Source organism: Heliangelus exortis, chromosome 2 (genome assembly GCF_036169615.1).
Source record: "Heliangelus exortis chromosome 2, bHelExo1.hap1, whole genome shotgun sequence".
NCBI classification, from domain to species: Eukaryota; Metazoa; Chordata; class Aves; order Apodiformes; family Trochilidae; genus Heliangelus; species Heliangelus exortis.
This window is the reverse complement of record NC_092423.1, coordinates 28991911-29013008: the sequence shown is the minus strand read 5'-3', so window position 1 is coordinate 29013008 and position 21098 is coordinate 28991911. Positions and strand designations below refer to the sequence as shown.

Here is a 21098-nt window from a genome sequence, read left to right as displayed (position 1 = left end):
CTTTGGGCAAGTGTTGCGCGGTGAGGGGGTTGCGTGTTCCCGCGCCGGGGAGAGCGGAGAGGTGCGGAGCTGTGCGCGGGTCTTACCGCACCGCCTCCTGAGCGGGTATCAGACGCGGAGCCGCGGAGTGAGCAGGCGGTGCCCGGCGGGTGCAGGCGCTGGACAACAGGTACCGCAGCTGTGCTGGGGGCGGGAGTGTGTGTGTGCGTGTGTGTGTCTGTGTGTGTGTGTGTGTTGTGTTGTGTGTGTGTGTGTGTCGCCTGTCCCCTCCCCCTTGCCACCCTGCCAGAAAGGGGGTGGGAGATGTGTTGGCGCACAGCTGCTTAAAACTGCGCGGCCCGGCGGTAGCTGCCTGTTCTCGGGAGGAGGGCGGCTGCTGGCATCTGCGCTGCGCCGCGGAGGGCGGCGGTGGCCCCGCGGGGTCGGGCGAGCTGGGCTGCGGCAGCCGGCGGCAGGGCGGGGGGGCTGGCGACGGCCGTGGCCGGGCTGGATGGCCGGTTCCCGCCGCTGCCCAGGGCGCCGGGCTCTCTCGCATCCCAGGGCCGTGCGTCTCCTCCCGCATAGCACTGCAGTAAGTTCGGGAGTCGCTGGGCGGCTGAACTGGTTGCAGTCGCGGAACCGGGGGCGGGGGAGGGGGGCCGTGTTTGTACGGGTGCGTGTATGGACGGTAGTGGAAGGGCTAGGCGGAAAGTTGTAGCTAACCGTGCTGTGATTTTTTCACGACTTGTCGCTTTGGTTAGTAGTTAATGGCGCTTTGCCTCGCTGACCTACATCACTTCGCTCCACACCGGTCGATGTCCTGATGCTGCCCGGGCTCTCGCTGGTAGTTGGGCTCAAAGCGGTGGCTTGTTGAAGCAGTCAGTGCAGGGCGAACCGAGCGAGTGCAGGAAACAAAAGATGTAGCCGCAAACTTAGGCTTTGGAGGCTGGTCTGCTGGAACTTTGAGCGCTGATGTGCCACCCTGCTTGTCTAAGGGACTTTTCAAGGCAAAATTTAAAATCCTCTACTAATTGAAAAGACTTCTGGTGCTTGACATCAGCTTAGACAGAGCTTGTTCCTGTTTTGTGGAGTCCAGTGTTTTGTGATTAATTTTGTTGAAGAGTATTGTTTGTCGGGTGTGTATGTAATTACATTTTTCATTGTGACTATCCTGTTTTTGAAATGGATAAAAGGTTTTCTCAGAAGATTACTGTGTCATGAGTATTTTTATTTTTTTTTTGCCTTAGCTAAACAAGCAAATTATAGGGTCCTCAGTTAATTGTTCTGTTTGACTGCTGTTTTACATATTTAGTGAGAACTTTAATGATTTTCAGAAGCAGTTTTACCTGGTTGGTGGAACTTTAAAATGCAGACAAAATGAGCTTATAAAATCCATATCATAAAATAAGAAAGGCAATGCAACAGAATGGGGAAATCCAGTAAATCTTGGAGGAGAGAGAGCTTGGGGTTTGTTTTTTGATGCTCCTGTTTAGGTCAAATGACCTAACGTAGCAAGGTAATAGTATTTGTTATGTGTACTTGAATGGTATTAAGCTCCCACATATATAAAAATACTGGTATACATCTGTAAAAAATCCATACCAAGAGCCTACTGGGCATTCCCAAATTACTGGACTTGTGCTATGCTTTATGGGTAAAATGACAGGAAAGAAGTCCTTTGTTTCTTCTCGAAGTGATAATCCAGTATTTCTTATAGACTGGAATGCCTGTATGGTACAGATTGAAAAGGAGCATCAAGAAACATGGGGGATCACAAAGCAGTTTTTTTCCTCCTGGGGCTTATGTTGTCCCTTGTTCATTTGTCAAGGTGGGAGGAATTTATTTTTCATGGCAGGGAAGTCATAAAAAAATTACTCAACAGTCTGAAACGTGTGTGGAGTGAGATATTTTATGTGATGAATCTGAAATATTTGGGGCCTAAATCTGTTAATCTAAGATAGATGACTCTAAACTAGTGAAGATGCTGCTTTTAAGCAAGCTGAGGAATTAGTATATCCTGTTCAGGAAGAAGAAATGTATACAAACTTGTTTACAAACTGAAGTAACCTTCCTGTAAACACCTATAGGTGTCTCAAAACACTCAAAGAACAGTGTTCAGTAGAAATGTATAACTGAACAGGTAAGTTACTTTGAAGAGTTTGTGCAGTTTGAAATTAATGAAGTTAATACGTATTTTGAAGAGAACTAGACATCAGGTTTTCTATTTATAAAAAATTTCTGTACCATTTCTGTTCTGGAACAAATTGTTATTCAGGTGACACTTGCCAGATCTAGGTATCTTTTGCCAATGAAATGATATAATTGGAACAGGAATGAGGAAAAGGATGGGTACTAGACCAGCATTTTGATAAAGCAGAGTGCAGTAGAGCACATTTGGGAGTAGAATTACTAATAGGTCAACATTAAAAAACTTCTCTCAGTTGGATAGTGGGACTGGACTTCTTTTGCTTTTGCTTGTGTGACAATGGCACCAAATCCTTGTGAGTGGCACCCATAGAATGAAAGATGATGGGCTTAAGTTATGTTTTGTAACTTATTAATAGACTTCAATAGCATATGAGGAGGATTTGTAATGTTTCACTCTCTTTGAATTGTTACGAATTTAGCATCATCACGAATTAAATCATCGATGTTACACTTTCTGCACACAATTTTAACAAATCTTTTTAAAGCCGGGAGTATTCCTCATGTTTCTTTGGTTAAAATTTACTTAGTTGCAAAGAGCACTTCATGTGATTCTGTATGTGTTCATTCTCTATCTTCTTGTAACCCATCATGGTGAGAGTTGTGGACTGTTGTGAAAAGCTTGTAGCAGAATGTTCTCATCTCTATCTAGAATTATGAAAGAGTGACAATGCTTAGAAAGACCAGGTCTTGTTTTGTGTGTTGGTGTGTAGGAGCAAAAGATGTTCAGCCAGATTTACACGTGGAAAGGAGAAGATAGTCAAGAAATACATCGATGCTTATTTTAAAGGTATGATGTGAAACCTAGGAGGCATCAACAGAGTGCAGTACTGTTGAGGAAAAGGATGCTGGCTTTCTGAAAAAATTACTTTTGGATTCCAGCTCCGTGCTTCTTGTTACTATGAAGTGAAGTTTGCAGCCTGTTTCAGGTGTTGTCATATGTGCTTTTCACCACTGTTGGAAAAAATAAACCAATGCAATGTACCAGGCCTTGCTCTGGATAGCATTCACACTTTTTTTTTTTTTTTTTTTTTTCCTACACAGATGAGTTCTAAGCCTTATTCTGTAGGAATTATAGTGTTTTTATTTTAATCAATAAGGTGGCATAAAAGGTTAAAAAGAATTCTTTTTGTGAGAAGAATTCCCCATAAAGGATCTGTTGACCTTCAGTTGTGGGTTTCGTCAGTCAGAGAACTCTTGTCCATTGTTTCCTGAAGCACTTACAGACTAATTACTAACAGTAATAGTAGACTTAGGACAATTATTTGCCCATAATTGTAGTTTTTCATAACAGTATTATGTGAATATTTTTTTCTTTGTGGACTAGCTATATAGCTGAACCAGCAAATTCACAGTCCTGGAGGAAAGCTTAAGAAGTGACATGCTGGGTCTCATTGGAAAGAATTGGATGTTTGTAGTTATTTTTGATAGCTCATCTACAAGAGCTGAAAAAGATGTGAATTTGGGCTTTGAAACTGATATAATCAGTTTGTCAGCATGACTTTGCTTTCACTACTGTAATGATTATCTTAATTTTACCCACATCACATCAATTCCTTTAGCAGTACTAAGGCTCGTTTAGGAAGTTGAGGACCTCATTTTTATTTATTTACTGGTTTGTTGGGTTTTTTTTGAAATTGAGGTGGGTAATAGTTCCCAACCCCCCAGTAAAACAGCTTTATGCGACGTAGAACACGTTTTCCTTTTTCAATTGTTTCTGAAGAAAATAGATTTCTCTGAATAATGCTTGGAGCAGTTTAACCCTGAGGGGATATAGTTTCGTTTAGTTAGTTTGTCACAAGTTTAAAAGCTTAACAAATACAAGTATTTGGAGGCTGTTTAATTATTTCTTGTCCATCCCCTTCTTACCAGAATGGAATGTAAATGTACAACTCTGACACTATTTTGCTGCTCCAAACAAATTTAAAGAAAAAAAAAACAAACCAAAGGAAAACAAACTTGCAAACACATTTGTCATTTCAGTGTTGCTAATTCGAATTCTAACTGCAGCGACAGATTAATGTTTTATTTTTAGATACCATTTGTTATTTACTGTAAGAAGCCATGAATAAAATGACCTTCTTTTGGTTAAGGATTCATATTTTCAGGAGAGGACCTTTTATATATACACTGGCAGAAATCTTTAGTTAATGCAAATGCAATGATTTTTTTGTTTTGTTTTGTTAGCTTGATTTTTAGCCATGTTTTGATTACTTGATTTGAAATACTGAATTACTTTTTTAAATTAGATGTTCAGTGGGATGTCCAGTGCTAAGTAGTTGATTATAGTCCTCACAGAAGGAAGGATCCCAACAGATATATAATGCAGGTTTCATAAAAGTTTGCACTGTGTATCAAAATCTGATGGTCTTCTACTGTGCAAAGGTTCTTCACTTCCCTTTGAGATTATTTTAGAGGACATTGTGAATGGTTTCAATGTAATTTTGGCTTATTCAGGGACCATGGAGAACTCACATGGATTGTTCCTTTTTTTCCATTCTCTTCTAATATGTGTTGCATAAAGGAAAAGCAACTAGTCAAATGTACTTTGGTCCAAATTTGTCTCCAGGTAGATATTTCTAATGCTTACACTGGTTCAGGTTTCGACAATATCAGAAATTAATCCCAGATGCTGTTGAAGTACATGTGTTTTATTCATGCAGTTATATTTGTAGGTTTGTGGCCCTTGATGGTTAACAAGCTAAATATAAGGAAAAGGTAGAAATAGAAATAGTAAGGCAACTGGAGAAACCTGGGAAAGAATCATGGATGATATGAAATCAGTATGTTTTCCTGTCTTGTCTTTTGAAAGGAAAGCCAATGGTGTCTTGTAAATATGGCCTAGACATAAGCAGTATGAACTCTATCCCAAGATTCTAGAATATGCTTCTATTTTTCCTCTGCAATATTTTGCCTTTTTAATTGTGGACTTTCTCATGTTTTATGCATGAATGGTTGGATTCATCAACTGAATAGAAAGATGATTTTTAGAAGGGAAGAAGGAAAGAAGCTTAAAAAAAGGGATATAATGGAATTAGTAAGAAAAAATTATATCGAATAGATGAAAATGGCCAAATCGGTGTTTAAAAACAAGAATAACTTAAGCATGCAAGAGGAAATTTAATGTTTACTGTAGCTGTATTTTTTTCCCCATGGTTAGTCTTGAAAGAAATTTTTTACTCGGGTTTTTATAATTTGGTTACTCCTTCATATTTGGATAATTTAGACAATATAAATGGGGGTTATCTGCCCTATATTCAGTTACCTGTTGTCCCCTCTATTATTGCTAATGGAAAAACAAAAGCATCAGCAGAGAAAAATCTTAATTTTAAGATGAGCATCCTATATAGGTCAGTTGAAGTACATTCTGGATGTACCCAGGTCACAATTCATTACAAATGGTGCTTGACTGGGATGATTTTTCACTTGTTAGGGTCTAATTTTAGAGTATGTGGTGACAAAATTGTACCCCTAGGTATTTTCTCAGAAGGAAAAGTGTAAGGGAGAATTGAACTGGTAAGAATGTATCAAAGCTCTATGCATTTCTGAAAAAAAAAAAAAAACCCAAACCAAAACACAATACTTAATCCTACAGAGTGAAATAGCTTGAAAAAAACCTAGTTGCTCAGAATGGGCTACATACCAGAAGTTAAATATCAAAGAACCTATTTTTAAATATAGCTAAATAAACAAGTACTTTGTAGCATTTTTATTTTTTTTCTTCATGTCTTAAAAAAAAAAAAAAAGCTATGATATGCTTTTATTAAAAAAGACTGTTTTAATTCCTTGCTGATTGAAAAAAAAAAAATACAATAATACTTTTTTATGGAAAATAAAATTAGAAGTTTCTGAGAATTCTGGGTTTACTTTGAAACTGTGAAGCCTTGCTCAGGCATTTAGTTTTACTGTGTTCTACATGTCATATAAATATAGCTGTGCCCAGGTTTATCTTCACATGCTATTGTGAATTTAAATTTGTATAGTAGTACAAGGACTTGTGTGTGATGCTTGCTGAAAAGCTCAACATGAACTGGCAAGGTGGGCTTGCAGCCCAAAAAGCTGACTGAATCATAGGCTGCATCAAAAGAAGTGTGGCCAGCAGGTCCAGGGAGGTGATTCTACCCCTCTGGTTTTCTTTTATGACACAGCACACAGAATTGTGTCCAGTTCTGGAGCTCCCAACACAAGAAGGAGATGGAGTTGTTGGAGCAAGTGCAGAATAGAGCCACAAAGATGATCGGAGGGCTGGAGCACCTCTCCTGTGAAGAGAGGATGAGAGAGTTGGAGTTGTCTGTGCTGGAGAAAAGAAAGCTTTAGGAAGACCTTCCAGTGGCTTTCCAGTACCTGAAAAGGCGTACAGGAAAGCTGGGGAGGGACATTTTACAAGGATATGTAGTGATAGGATGAGGTGTAATGGTTTCAAGCCATTGGGTTGAAATGGTTTTCAAGCCATGGGTTTAGATTAGATATTAGGAAGAAATTCTTAATTATGAGAGTGAGACACTGGAACAGGCTGCCCGGAGAAGTTGTTGGATACCTCATCCCTGAAAGTGTTCAGAGCCAGGTTGGATGGTGCTTTATGCAATGTGGTCAAGTGGAAGGTGTCCCTGCCAACCCAAACCATGTTTGCAGTTCTGTCGGTTCCATGACTGCTGCTTAGGAGTGACAGTGGGTCATTTTGCTTTTTTTTTTTTTTTTCTTTTTCTCACAGAAGACTTGTGAAAAGTTCTGTGTAAGGAGCCTTACATCTTCTATGCCAAAGAATTCAAACCTTCTGCGCAATGTAATCTTTTATAAAACAGAGAAATAAAGCTTTGTCCTGCCCTCCTTAGCCTTAGCACTGTTGACACAGCCGTTTCTTCATAAAAGTAGAATGGCTGGAGGTGTCCTGGGGAAACCTTCCAGCTTTGAGGATTAGGAGTCATTAATTGCAGTAGATTACTGTGATAACAATATACCTTTACTTCCTCCTGGAGAACGAATTCTTGGGAAACCTCCCCTCTTCGAAGATGAGGCAGTGTTAATCGAAGTTAGTTTACTATGGTGAGAATATTAATTTACTTCCTCCTTAAATTTGAAATGTCAAGTAGCTATTTTGTGTTCCTTACCTAGTAAAATAACATATTCATTTATGAAATTATTTGCCTTTGTGGATTCAAAATAATGACTCATAGAAAAGCTCTATCTTTTGTCAAATGTTGTTTCCTATAAATAATTTAAGCATCCAGAAACTCTAACCCGAGCTTGTGGGATTACTCTTATGATTTATCAAGATATTTTTCTACTCTGCATTACATGGTGCACCTGCAGGGTGATTTTTACATATTTCTTTTGGTGTTGAGAAAAAATAATCGTGATGATCCAGTAGTTACATGTAGTTACATCTATAGTGAACAAGAGGGGATTCAAATCTCAGTAAGGATTTCTGTGTGTTCTTATTCACGCCTTATTAGCCAGAGGTCAGGGTAGATTATCTAGCAATGACAGAAGAATTTTGTAGAATCACAACAGATACACTTTTCCAAATAACAGTAACATATTAAGCAATATTTTAGTGTGGTTTAGAAAGCTGCTAGCTACAGAAGAAGCTCTTAAGAATATATGAGCCATATAAAATATCTTACACTCCCTAAGACCTGGAGCCATAATCCCTCTGAGTGTATTTCAGTTCAGGGTATGTTCCTGCTCAACTCTGGTCTTTGAGGTTTCTCATTTCAGATCCTACCTTAGCAACTCTCAGAATGCTGTCCAACAAAAGGAAGGTATGGCCTAATACCTTTTCAGTATCCTAACAGGATGATTTATTAAGACCATCATTGGTCCATGAAACTAACTAGAGAACCACTACTGTGGGGGTGGAATAATGCTTTAATCATCTAGAAACCTTGAAAACTTCTGTAATTCATCCTTAATTCATATGCCATTTTAAGAGAAAAAAAAAACAACAAAAACTTTATTTGCAAAATCCAGAATAAACTACTGTGGAGCATGGATTTAAAATGACAGCAGTTACAGAACTGTAAGACATTCTTTCTTGGTTTGTTTGCACTAAAATCAGATAAAAGCCTTCCGTGTATCCTGACAAGGTGTACAACTCCTTAGATTTGCTGTGAGGTCAAGGTCTGGTTCATTTTGCATTATTTACGTTCTTGGCCAGCTTTCCCTGGGGAGCATCAGAAGCAGGAAAAGTTTGCCAATTCTTGTACGTATTTCTTGGCAAGTTCTGCAGTTTTCATTCAGATTGAAATACTTCGTCTCCTCCTCTTAGAGATTATTAATCTTTAATTTATTCAGGAAAAGTTTTAGCACTCCTCCCCTTGTCTTTTTTACTTCTCTCTTTCTTTGAAAATGCAAATCTGTGTCTGGCAGAGCAGGTGCTGTCTCTTTAAAACTATGAGCAAATTATTAATCCATGAAGGAATAATATGCAGTTCCTCTCCAGGAGACCTGATGTGTGTCTTCAGGTCTGCTGTGAAGATCTTCTGTACTTGCTTAACATTGTGTATGTTGATAACTATCCTTGATGCTAATATAAAAAATAAGCATTACATGTGTAGCTCATTATTGCATGTTGGTATAAAAATTGCTTTTTGTCTTGTCTAGACTGAGTCTGTAGTCTGTGTTTGAGGGGTGCATTGAAACAGGGGATTATAGACCCTCTGTAAACAGAACCTGTATATAAATGTACCTATATATATATAGAATCTAAATGTCTCAAAAACTTAATATCTGCTACATCAATTTAAGTGTTTTAGGGATGTGTAAGAAATGGTAAGGCTGTTGAAAGATAAATTCCTTGTGTAAAGTTTGGAGAGATTTTTAAGCTGTTCAAAAATCAAGAACCTGAAGGCAGTATATTTATGGTGTGATGATCTTCAGCCTGTGGGTGTTGTAGAAGGGAAGATAATAGTCTTATCTTCAACAGTGTTGTCATTATTTATGCAGATTTAACACAAATTTCACTGAATATTTCTTTTTTTGTGATAACCTAATGGAATAGAAGGGAAAGGAAAGAAAGGCAGTTCATGACAGCATATCCTTTCTGTCTTAATACTTAAATGCTCCATAATATCCTTAAATACCTTAAAATGGATTTAAACACCATTTTTTGAAGACCTTAAATACTGACATTAAGGGTTTTTGGGGAGAATGATCATAGTTATGGTAGGTGGATTCTTCTGAAGAGTTGGTAATGCAGATTCCATTCCTCAATTCATTTGCAGTAGGATTCTGTAAATGACTGCAAGCAAAATTAGAACTTAAAGGGATGTTATCCATCAGTTCTTGTTATTTTTGAAGACCATACATATCGCCACTAAAACCTGTTGGTTTATGCCCCAATACCGGATGTGCTGAACATGTGGCAAGTGAACACACACAGTATAGAATGTGGTAAAAATTGTAGCATTTACTTTTTTTCAGAGCAAGTCTTTAGTACTAACCAGTTCTGTCTGGACTTCATATTTTTGTGGACTGATATTTTGCACATTATCCTTAAACTTCACCATGGTTTATTCATACCCATATCAAGACATGGCACTACTAGTAAAGCAGGTGAATGGTATCACACTTCATCCTTCTTTGAAGTGTAAGAAAGCCTTACTGCATTAGGCTAGAAGTCTGTCTGGACTAGTATGCTGTCTCCTAACAGTGATTTTCAAGAGAAGATAATAAGCAGAGCCTGAGCATCCCCAGAGCATCCCTCCAGGCTCTGACAATCTATACATATTGATCATTTTACAGATCTCTGCCATAGCCTGTTGCTTCTTTTCGAAGCTGGGAGAATTCTGTCGGTTGCTTTTGTTCCCTACGAGAGAGTTGCCCCATCTTTTTCATCCATCTCTTTTTCCAGTTCTACTCTTACCGATTTGAAAATCCAAAACCTCTTGCATGATTCAAAATGCAAGTGTACTAAGGGATCTGTACAATGAAATAAATTCTCTGTTCCTTTCTGAATGCTGCTGAGCACTGATCTGGTATTTTCTGATTATAATTCCAAAATTTTATATCTGACTGATGAGCTCACTGCTCATCACTTTAAGTGTACTGCTAGAATTTTTTTTTTTTGTGCATTAGTTTATATTAATCAGTACTGAGGCGCATGTAACTATTCCAGTGGGAAGTGGCATTAGCAAGCAAGAGGAAGAAGAGCCAGGCTATTAAGGGATTTAGTGCCTATATTGTACCTAAATTCTGTTACAGCTCCACATCTTTTCCTGTGTCCATCCTTATTAACATTATATCTGTGTTAATTGTTTCATTGGTATGGGTATAATAAGAAGTAGAAGAATGAGTTGGTCATCAACTGGAAATGGGTTGTTTGTAAGGAAAATAGATGGTGAGCTGAAGATTGTTATGAAGTCACACCTCTTGTGTAAACTTATTCAAAGGCTTATTAGAAATAAAAATGTTTCAGAAATTCTTTGAAGATGTTTACATTTTTTTTCTGTGTTTGCTAGTCTTCTAGCCATAACCTTATACAAAATATTCTTCTGCATAATACATGAATACCTTGAGTTTGTCAATTTAGAAAATGTATGTATGTGTATATATATATACACATGCATATACTATACGTATATATCTACACTATATATAGTATGCATACATTCCATATAATTTTATATGAGCTATATGCAGAATATGCCAGCAAATCTTCATTGTGTGTTGTCAACATACGTAAATTCCTAGCTGTCAGAAGGTGTCTGGTGCAGTATAGTTACTTACAAGTACTGTGGTTGTTAGAGAAACTGTTCCCAACCAAGTATCTTAGCACTAACTGGGATCACATTAGTTCTGGATGAAGCCCAAAGCCTGACAGAAATGTTGCTTTTTTCTGGATCATCTGTCCAACAGAAGGGGTGTCTTTAAGTAACTGTTGCTATGTGTTTGAATGTATTATTACTAAAGAATTGACTGTTTAGTACAATATTATTATTTTTCAAAAGAGCAACATCCCCATTTTCATCCTCTTTTAATAGACTAATATAATAATTAGGTATATGGGACTGGAATGGATCACATGGACCATTGTGTCTGGTCATTTACAGCCTCAGGAAACTGTGTCATTGGTGCTTCATTCAGATGGGGTTGACTGAGCATCAATTTTGCACACCCTGACCACAAACCACAGACTGTCTCCCTGCAGTCTAAAAAATAACTTGATTTATAGTGCAAGACCAAGACATTAAAACAACAGTGCTACAAGAAGAAAGAGGGCAGTTCACTGAGATAATTTTATTTTTGAATAAAATCTAATACTTTAGCTATATTTTTATGCCTTCTGTGCTCATCTGTGAAGATACTTAAGCAAAGAAGTTACTGCCACGGTTTTTTAAGGTCTGCTATTTTACATTTAAATATTGGAGAAGATAGGAACAATATTATGTCTTAAATTTTAAATGGGGATATTCTCACTGTGAGTCTTTTTCCAAGAATTATACTACTGTGAGATTGGCGATCACACTTAATTGAAAAAAAATTCATCTCCCATAAATTATTCCATATGATCTACTACTCATTATAAATAATGATTGTAAATAGTAAGGTTTATAAATAATAAAGTACATAGCCTTGCATTACATCTTTTTTTTAAATCCTTTTAGTGCGAGTTACAATTCTGTGTTTTGTTATACGAATATATGAAATATTGTCCAGTGTTTCATAGGCAGTCTGAGCTAATGAGAGAGACTGGTGCCACCCTATTAAGTGTACACTACAAAAATTTACATGATAAATAAATTTAATAATTTCCACTTAAATGTTCTGAGGTAGTAAACTTACTGAATTCTGTCAAATGCTGTTATTCTGTGGATCTGAACTCGCAAAGGTGAATCTGGTAAATGCTGTTGGACTCCAGTTACTACTATTTTTAAAATTCACTTATTCTGAAAATATGGAGGTAGGTTGAGCGTTGTATTCTATACTATAGAGTTTTGAAAGAAAAATGATGCATAGCATAAAATCAATGCATCATAACCCTGACAATTGTGGTGTGACCTCCTGTATGATCGGCTCCTTGGCAGAATTTATCACATTTATTTTCTGTGTATTTTCCCTAAGCTATCTTTGTATTATGACCCTCACAATACATGCATAAAAAGCGTACGCAGGCAGCTTCTATCCTGCTGGTGTTCTGAGGGAGTTACATTAGGATTTAGACCAAGAGGGATGAATGCCTCTGGAACTGTGAGTGTCCTTCTGCGTGTGGAGCTGCTGCTGACGTATGCGGGAATTTCAGTGATGTGCAGAGCTGTCGTGGTACAGAGGTCCCCAGAGAGGCTTCAGTTAAGTGATTTGCGGTCAGTAATGTGGGAATTGGGAGAGAGCTGGGTTTGAAATGCCCTGCTGCTGTCGTAACTTCATTCATTTTGGAGAACTGAAGCCAGAAGATGCGTGGATCCGATGTTTAACTCGTTTTATACCCTTCAGAGCCTTAGGTGATTTTCCTCATAATGAAATTGCATGTTTGGAAGATGCATGTGCAGATGTGAAAATAATGTTTTTAATTTTTAGTGGAAAAATGCAAACAACAAACTTGAATTTTTTTTTTATTAACTCATTTTTCTGTTCATCTGGATTTTGCTATATTGTAGCAGTTTATACTCTGCTTTCTAGGAATATGTAAAATGTATACATTAATTCTCAGAAAATAAATATTTTTCATCAGTCTCCAGATACAGCTCTTTGTTCTAGATCACTGTTGTTTCTCTGCTGTATCTTATCTATGTATTTCTATATCACCTGTGCGTTTAACTAAACATTACACAATAGATTTTTCTGTTGCATTGGTTCCCCAGGGGTAACAATCTTAGAAAGATGGAAGCGTGCTAATAAAATATAGGGAACTATATAGTAGCAATTATGTATTTCTTATACTGCATGGAAATCTATATTTAGTTATACATAGAAGTCTTGTAAAATAAAAATGTTAATCTATGTGTGTAAGCCTCTTCCTACACAGTTATTATAGAGTCATTGAAATGTGTGACAGAAGTTAAGCTTTGCTCAGTTACTCCCCTTGTTGCCCACTCTTTTTTATAGCATTTTAGAAAAAAAAAACAAAACATGGTATGTTTTCTAAAACAGACCACCAAAAGAGCAACTGAGGAAAATTCTAGCCATCTTGTACCCCCTCTCATGCATCCTCTGACTGCTGCTGCAACCCTGTATTTAACTCCTCGGTGCTGTTCCTGTTCTATTTTCTGCACTGCATGTTGACAGAGCACTCCAGATATAGGAACCATGAAGGTGGGGGATGCCTGGGCTGTTCTCAGAGGGGCACTGCCAGTGGTTACCACAGGGGAAGTGACTGCAGAGGGAAACTGGATTTCTGCTTGGCTTATTGGATATTTCAGGGTTTTTTTTTGTTTGTTTTTTTTTTTTGGGAGGGGGGTTGTTTGGGTTTTTTGTCATGTTTTTTTCCCCTTTTCCTAAATATTTGTGAGAACTGGCATGTGTAGGAAATGAAAGAGGAAAAGAAGAATTATAAAATCCATCTCTTTTCGAATGCTTATTGCCTAAAAGATGGTGAGTGCTTCCCCCAACTCCCACCTCCCAAAATGGAATTCCAATAAAAATGCAGGATGCCTCCATTAACAGTGCATCTTTTCTTTCAATTTCTGTGAATATCAGGTGTGGTTTGTACAGATGTAATATAGGGGAAAGTGATTTGCTAGCATCCAATACCAGTGGGCAGGCACTAAAAGAGTTGTCATATGCACAGTCATGCTTGATTTGCATTTTATTTCAGCGTATTTTGGCAGTATTTCCATTTCAAAAATATTTACTTTTCTACTTGGGATGATTACAGCAGTTTGTGATATGTGAAAAATCAATCTGCACTCCCATTTACCTAGTGCTGGGGCTAAAATTTCAGCATTCTGTAAAACTGAGAAGGTCCTAGGCAAAGATGGACAAGGTTGAGTGAATCTGCTTTTTAAATGAAGAAATGGACTGTGTTATTTTGTGGAAACTGCACTCAGTGAGGATTGCCTCTTAGGAGATTTGAAGTTACTGTTAAAGATGGTTTGCAAGAGCAGACAACAGATTGCTTGCAAGAGCAAAGTGGCAGGAAAAGTTGGAAGAAACAGCCACACACAATCTAATAAAATGTGTCACTATTTTTTGTATTCTTTTCTTGTATGTGTGGGAGAGAAGCTTAGAATAATTCTTCTGGTAGGGAGAAACCCAGTGGGAAGTTTTGTGTTGGGTGTGAAATGCTGTCATGGTTTTTGGGAAAACCTGGTGACCCAAGTTGAAGCCTTGTGACTGCATCCTGCACAGGCAGAGCAGGATGCGAGCTCCTCTTGTGCTGGGGGAGGCACAAGAATGAGAAGATGTGAGGAAGTGAAAGATTGAGGGTGGGCACATGGGCACGTTCCTTCTCAAGGGTGAGAGGAGCCAGGATGAGGTGATGTACTCTGGCTTTGGAATGGGTAGAGCAAGGAGTTTTTTGTTTCAGGGCATAAACTGAGCCCTTGGTGAATTCTGGAGCATAAGGGGAGCATGCAAAGTGTAGTGGTGCTTAAGCAACATCAAGTTACAGAGATGTGAAATGGTGCTTGGAAGAAGGCAGCACACTAGGATCGAGCATAAGTTGGAGGCTGTGATGTCTGAGAGGTGTGAAGAGGGAAAGGTTCTTTAACAAGGGAAAGAAACCCACATCTTCATGTAGATGTTGCAGTTCTGTGATTTCACGTAAAATTGTTAGAAATTTGTATTGATGTTTTACATGTCACTTTTTCTGTTACTAGTATTCCAGTTTGGACCTTTTTTTGGGAGGGATCCCGTTTGCATGACTAAAGGAATTCTAAATATAAAAAAACATTGCTCTCTACCTCATTGATACTCAAACAAATGTCCTAGTTTGGGCCAGGATAAAGGTGATTTTCTGTCTTGTATTTTTGCTTTTAGCTAAGTCTCTTGTAAGTAGTTGTACTTGGGTGGCCTGGGTTATAGGGTTGGTTTGTTTCACCCATGTCAAATGTATATTGCAAAAGCAGTGATATCTGTGTCAGATGTGGGGAAGGTGGGAATTACCTTCAATATGTCTCTTACGTGGTTTAGAATTACTATCTAGACCTATAAAACTGAAGCAATTTATGGAACTGGTGAAATGAATACTTAGGTTCTGTGATAATGCTTTTACTGTCATCTGGCTATGTTACTGCTGTCTGTCTGGACGATTAGGTAAAAGCATAGAGTACCTTTGAACTAGGCTGTTTAACCAAAAGATACTAATAATCTAAGAACATTGGTTATGAATGAAAACTTTGGAATTCTAAGATAATAGCTGTTTAATGAAGTTAATGGAAGCTTTTGTCCTTGTTGTAAGTCAGACATGAGATAATATGAAGCTGTACTGATGCAGAAGGTTATTGTTCTCTTGAAAAGGTTTTCGGATTACTTCATCAGGCAATTTCTGGAGATGTTCTCTGTGTATCTGTTGCAAAAGAACAATTCTGGTGTAGTGTAAATAAGGCTTGTACGTCTCTTAATATGAAGTATTTCCTTTGGACTTAAATCAAGAGCTTTATGATTACTTTGGTATTTTACAGAGATCTCATATTCAAAAGCAAGTAAACCAGGAAAGTCGTGTTTTTGCAGCATTAAAATTTAAAGTTGCATTTTGTGTCAGAGAAGTAGTCTTAGAGTAGACAATAACAAGACATGACAATGTTTTTTTTCCTTTCTTGATGTTCTGTGGAGTTGGTGAAGAGCATCTAAGGTATTTTGCCTGATGAAATTTGTTCACAGTGTTTACAAAGACTAAAAGAAAGGTCGCCATGCCTCCCCCTCCATGGCTTCTTTCTATGGCTGTGGCATCCACACTATTTACAGTGTAACTTGTGGAAGGATTTTGAAGTGACAGTGGTCAAATGTGAGGGTAATGTCAGACTATTGGATCCCAAATGTTTTTGCTTGTGGCTGTATGGCTTTTGTAGCCTGCTTACTTTTGCTGGGATGGATGATGCTGTTGGCTGTTCTGCTGCTGCCACAGTGTTTGTGGGTACCTGTAGCACAAGGTGTTACTTAGAGGGGTATAAGTGGAAGGGAATCAGCACAACTCTCCTTCTGTGAAAGCTGAGGCTCCCCGAGCAACCCCTGCACCGTGGGGATCATCACTTACCTCTGTAGCCATGGAGCTGACCTGTGTGGCTGTCTGTGTGCTTGTGCACCTGGTTGGGAGCGGATGAAGATTAAGAGGGTAACTCAGTGGTAATGTTACAGTTTGCTAAATTTTTCATAATCTTTTTTAATTCAGAAGTATTAAAACTAGATAAAAAAAAAAAAAAAAAAAAAGTACTTGGAGACATATTGTTCCATTTATTTTTGAAGACTTTTCTCCATAGAAATCACTGGAGAGTTCTTTTTACAACAGATGGCTCAATGTGGGCCATTGTAATGCAATTTTCTTTGTAAAATGCTGTGTCCCAGGGCAACTTTACCACAAATGGAGCAATCATGATGTCCCATAAAAGACGTTTTCGCAACTTTTGATATATCTAAAAAATGTGCATAATTTGGCTGATTCTGCCAAGCAAGCAAAAGCAAAGCTCGCTATTTTCAGTAAAGTATTTTTGGAGTATTTTGAAACTCTTAGTACTGTAATTGCTTTGACTATTCAGGAAAACTTTGTACATGGAAAATTTGGAAGATCAATAAATACAGTGTTATCTGGAATTTTGACTAGCAAGAAGTTCTAGTTAAATCTCCCCTTGAACTTTCTGGTAGAAGAAATAATACACATGCTGTGTTAATATTATTTACTGGAACTTTTTTGTTAATATGTGTAGATTTTAAAGCAAAAAATAATGGAATGCTCTATAGATATCAAAATAGAAATACTTAAGAGTCACCTTTCTGGTTCACAGATGATCAGTCTAAATACCTATCTCATCTCTTAGTTATCTGTGGTGTCTTGGACTTTGTAATTCATTAGGCAACACTGTTGTGGGAGGTATGCTGCCATTATCTGCAGCACCTGCTATTTAAACATTTGGAAGAATTTAATAATTAAAATTGGGAGGAAAATGTAAAAATATGAAATGTTACTTCTTTTCATCAGAATAGTCTGTCTCCATCTATGTGCTCATAATTTCACCTCAATTGTGCTCGATTTCACCGGGTTTCTGAAATATAAGCAAGATACAATAGCAGTAATGTTCAGAGTACTTGAAGAAAAAAGAAAATAGGAACCATAAAATTATGTTGCGTATATATTTATAACAGGATATTTTTACAGTGACTTTTGTTGGTACACTAAATTTTGTTTTTCATTCTTTTAAGATGCCAAAAGAAATAACTTGCTTATTTTAGTTGTGCCAATTTAAGAAATGTAAGCTAAATCTAGTGATGTAATTGGTTCCTGGGAACCTTGAGGACTGGAAACTACAAGTAAATGTTAGAAATCTATAATAGTATCTTGAATAATCTTTTGTTTTGGGTAGATCCTGAAAAAGGCTAAATGCACTACATTCTAACCTACCTCTGCAAACACTATGTTGCATTTTGAAGTTCTGTATTCTAAGTAGAAGCATCTCTTTTCTTAATTTCTCTTTATTATGCTTAAGCTATATACCTTTTTCTGACTTAAAGGGCAAGACAGTAAAGCAGCTAAGATTTAACACGAGGTAATCTGGATTTGATTTGAACCTTGAAGCACATTGCTGCAGATCTTCTGATCTTCTCTTGTTTAGTATTTTGACAGGGACAAATAATGAGGTACATTAGGAGTGTTACTGGCCCTTGGGCTGTAGGCCCAGGCCCTGGGCACCTCCTCTCAGCACCATTTTGGGAGAGGGCTTGGGTTCCACCTCTGTGGAAAAGGTGTGAAGCTGCTGGAGCTGAATAGGCCTTGTGACATGTCCCAAACAGTTTGCCAGCACAGATGACAGGAAAAGCAGAACTCTGGGACAAGTCACAGTAACTGAAAGGCAGCCACAGCTTTCTGGAATGGTGACAATATTGAATACATGTAGTTAAACCTGTTAGTGAAAAGGCTTCCTAAACAACTTGTTATAATTAATGGAGTTTTAACTCTAGCTCCACATGAGAGGTGGAGGAATATTAAATAGAACTCCATGATTTGGATAACTAGATATAAATGATAATTTTGATAATCTTTTTAGGCGTTTAGACTTAAATTTACCAGTTCAAACTGGGTAGGGTAGACAAAAATAAAGCTGTTAAGAGGTAGGACATCTTTATTGACTTACATAAATTAGGACTGTTCATGTGTTTAAATATATTCAATTACAGATATCAGTTCAGTTCCTGACTTCTCCACATGCTTCCTGTGTGATAGTGAGCAAATTATTTGAGAAAAAAAACGTTTCAGTGTGTCCAGTGAATTTGAAGTACAGTAATTAATACCAACTGAGACCTAGCCACTTTTTAAAATTCGTCACTAGTTTTATACTAATCTTTGGGAAGTCCAGTGCTCTACTTATTTTTTGTAGAATTTTATATGTATCTTTTCTATATTTCTAGTCCATGTACTTAAAAGTAAGGTCCGTCCCTTGTGTATGTATTTTCAATGTCATAGTCAATCTTATCTCAGTTTCTGCTTTTATAATACAAGCAAATAATAACGTAATTAGTAGTTCCTTGACATTTTTCATCTGTTACATTGGTCAAGCCAAGTTATAAAGAAGGAGCAGAAGAGCAAAATATATTTAAGTACTGTTGGGCATCAGAGTATAGACAATCCAGCTTGGGTAAAAAAAACAGTGGAGTGCTCAAGCTGTGTAGTCCCAGTTGGCCACCTCAGCTCTGTGGATTTCTACCTGCATTGTCTAAAGAACAGCATCTCAAGCTTTTGAATACCAGATTTGCATAGATTCACATGACCTGATATGAGTGACCTTTCTCTGTGGTGGTCTTGTTTGTTTCTTTGCTTTTCTTTGTTGTGGCTTATAGTCATTCCTTGTTCTTGGGTAAAACTTGTTGTGCCTCAAATGATAAAATGCAGGGGGTAACTGTCTTTTGATTTAGTACAAATATATACAAAAATAACTGAATTCATTATAAAAGGTACTGCAAAATGGGTGCTGCAAAGCCACTTCTGTGGATATCCATTGGAAGTTATGAGCAAGTTAATTTTAAATGCATTTTGCCCTTGTGAAGGGTTTATGAGTTTTAGCGGGTCATTGGTGAATGCTCTGAGAAGAAATTTCTGTAAACATAACTTTATCATTCCAAATATATTATTTGGAAAAAGAGCTCCTTATGGAACTGTTTTAAATTATTCTTTTTATTATTTTCCTGTGTGGGTTAGTTTGTTGTGTTTTGTTTTTTTTTTTAAATGTCATGAGCTGTACCAAAATAGGATGACCTTAGTAAACTGAGTGACCTATAGATCACATAGCTGTGATATTCTGATATAAAGAGGATGCACATGGAGCAAACTTCTTTTTTAGGCTTTTTTTTCATATGTAGAAAAATTCAGTTGTGCGTATGTTAATATAGAACAAGTGAAAGGAATGGCTCATAAGTAACAAGGCATTAAATCAGGTTCAACATTATGATTTCTGTTAACATAACTGTTTTTAAAATTTGGATGTTCTCTAATTGATGACAGTGAGTTTTACATAGTGGATTAGGGGGGAGAGTGTTATATGTGTAGATCCTATGACTATACAAAGGACTTTGGAAAATCTCTTAACTTTCATGATGCTCTTCAGGATAGAGAAATAGAGAATAATTCTTCATCTCTAAAAATAGATGGTATGGGTGGGTTTTTTGTTGTGGATTTTTTTTGTTTAAGTGTTGCTTTTTGTTGCTTATAAATATTGCATTTATATTCTCATGCAAGATTTTAATCAAATCCAAGCTCTGTAATACACATTTCATATATAGTCTTCTCATGAAACATCCAGATCTTTAGTGATGTAGTACCTTTAGTAGAGGTAGATCTACTACTACTACTATTACTACAGACTGTACTATATAAAGCAATTCTAAGATAAAAATTTTGAAAAACAGTGAAAGGTTAAGTGTTGCATAATATTCTTGTGCCTATTCAGAAGTAGCAAGGTTTTTCTTCATAGCTTCTCTCTAATAAAATAAAGCTAAGCATAAGCTTTTTAGGTAATTTTGCAGTTTGCAGGATCATGTGGAAGTTGTCTTGTGACAGCTTTTTAACATTTAATATTCGCAGGTATAGCAATATTTGGCCAGCTATTAAAGGAACAAAGGTCTATCAAACAGATATTTAAAATCTCATCTAAACTATAAACAAAAAAGTTAATTTGTAGGATCATAAAGTTTGAAATAAAAGAGACAGTTTAAAAAGTCTTGAGCTTCTGTGAGTTAAAGCTTTTTAAGAAGTCATTTTAAATGCATAGGTTATATTTCATAATATTGAACACATGAAGAGTTGTTCTTGAAAGGATATTTACTGTTGAACTAAAATTCAGTAAAAGGAAACTTTAATGATAGTCATACTTTTATGAAAACAGTAGTGCTATCCCTCCCCCAGTCATATCTCCTTACAGATGAAATCTCCCACAATAGTATGAAGTCTTTTGATCAGTTAGAATGTACAATGTGTTAAAACAGTAGTTAAAAATTATCAGTTATTTTCAATTAATTATCAGTTATTATCAATTAATTTCATTTCCCATGAACTGGAATGTGAACTTGCCATCTTGTTTCTGAGTCAGCAGGGTCTTGGTGACTTGGTGGTGGTTTGGTTTTTTTTTTTATTGATTTGGGTTTTTTAGCTGTGTTTTTTTAGACAGGCTTCTCTTACCATGTTGACTTGCAATGCATCAAGTGTAGTGTGGACATGCCAGGCCTTTATGTGAGAAACTAAACATGACAAAACAGATTGCAGGTTGAAAGCAGGAAGACTTTTATAGATATGAAATAGGGAAATAGATACAGGTTTGCAATTATTACTGCTACTA

The 21098-nt window shown here is 37.1% G+C and overlaps 1 protein-coding gene across 1 annotated transcript in view; it reads left to right on the top strand.

The window, feature by feature from the left end:
• The first annotated feature begins 350 nt into the window (after nucleotides 1–350).
• Nucleotides 351–21098, top strand: part of DGKB (diacylglycerol kinase beta) — a 327271-nt gene continuing 306523 nt past the window's right edge. The window contains exon 1 of the mRNA XM_071735359.1: nucleotides 351–571. The gene's annotated coding sequence lies outside the window, so the exon portion shown is untranslated. The remainder of the gene's footprint in view (nucleotides 572–21098) is intronic.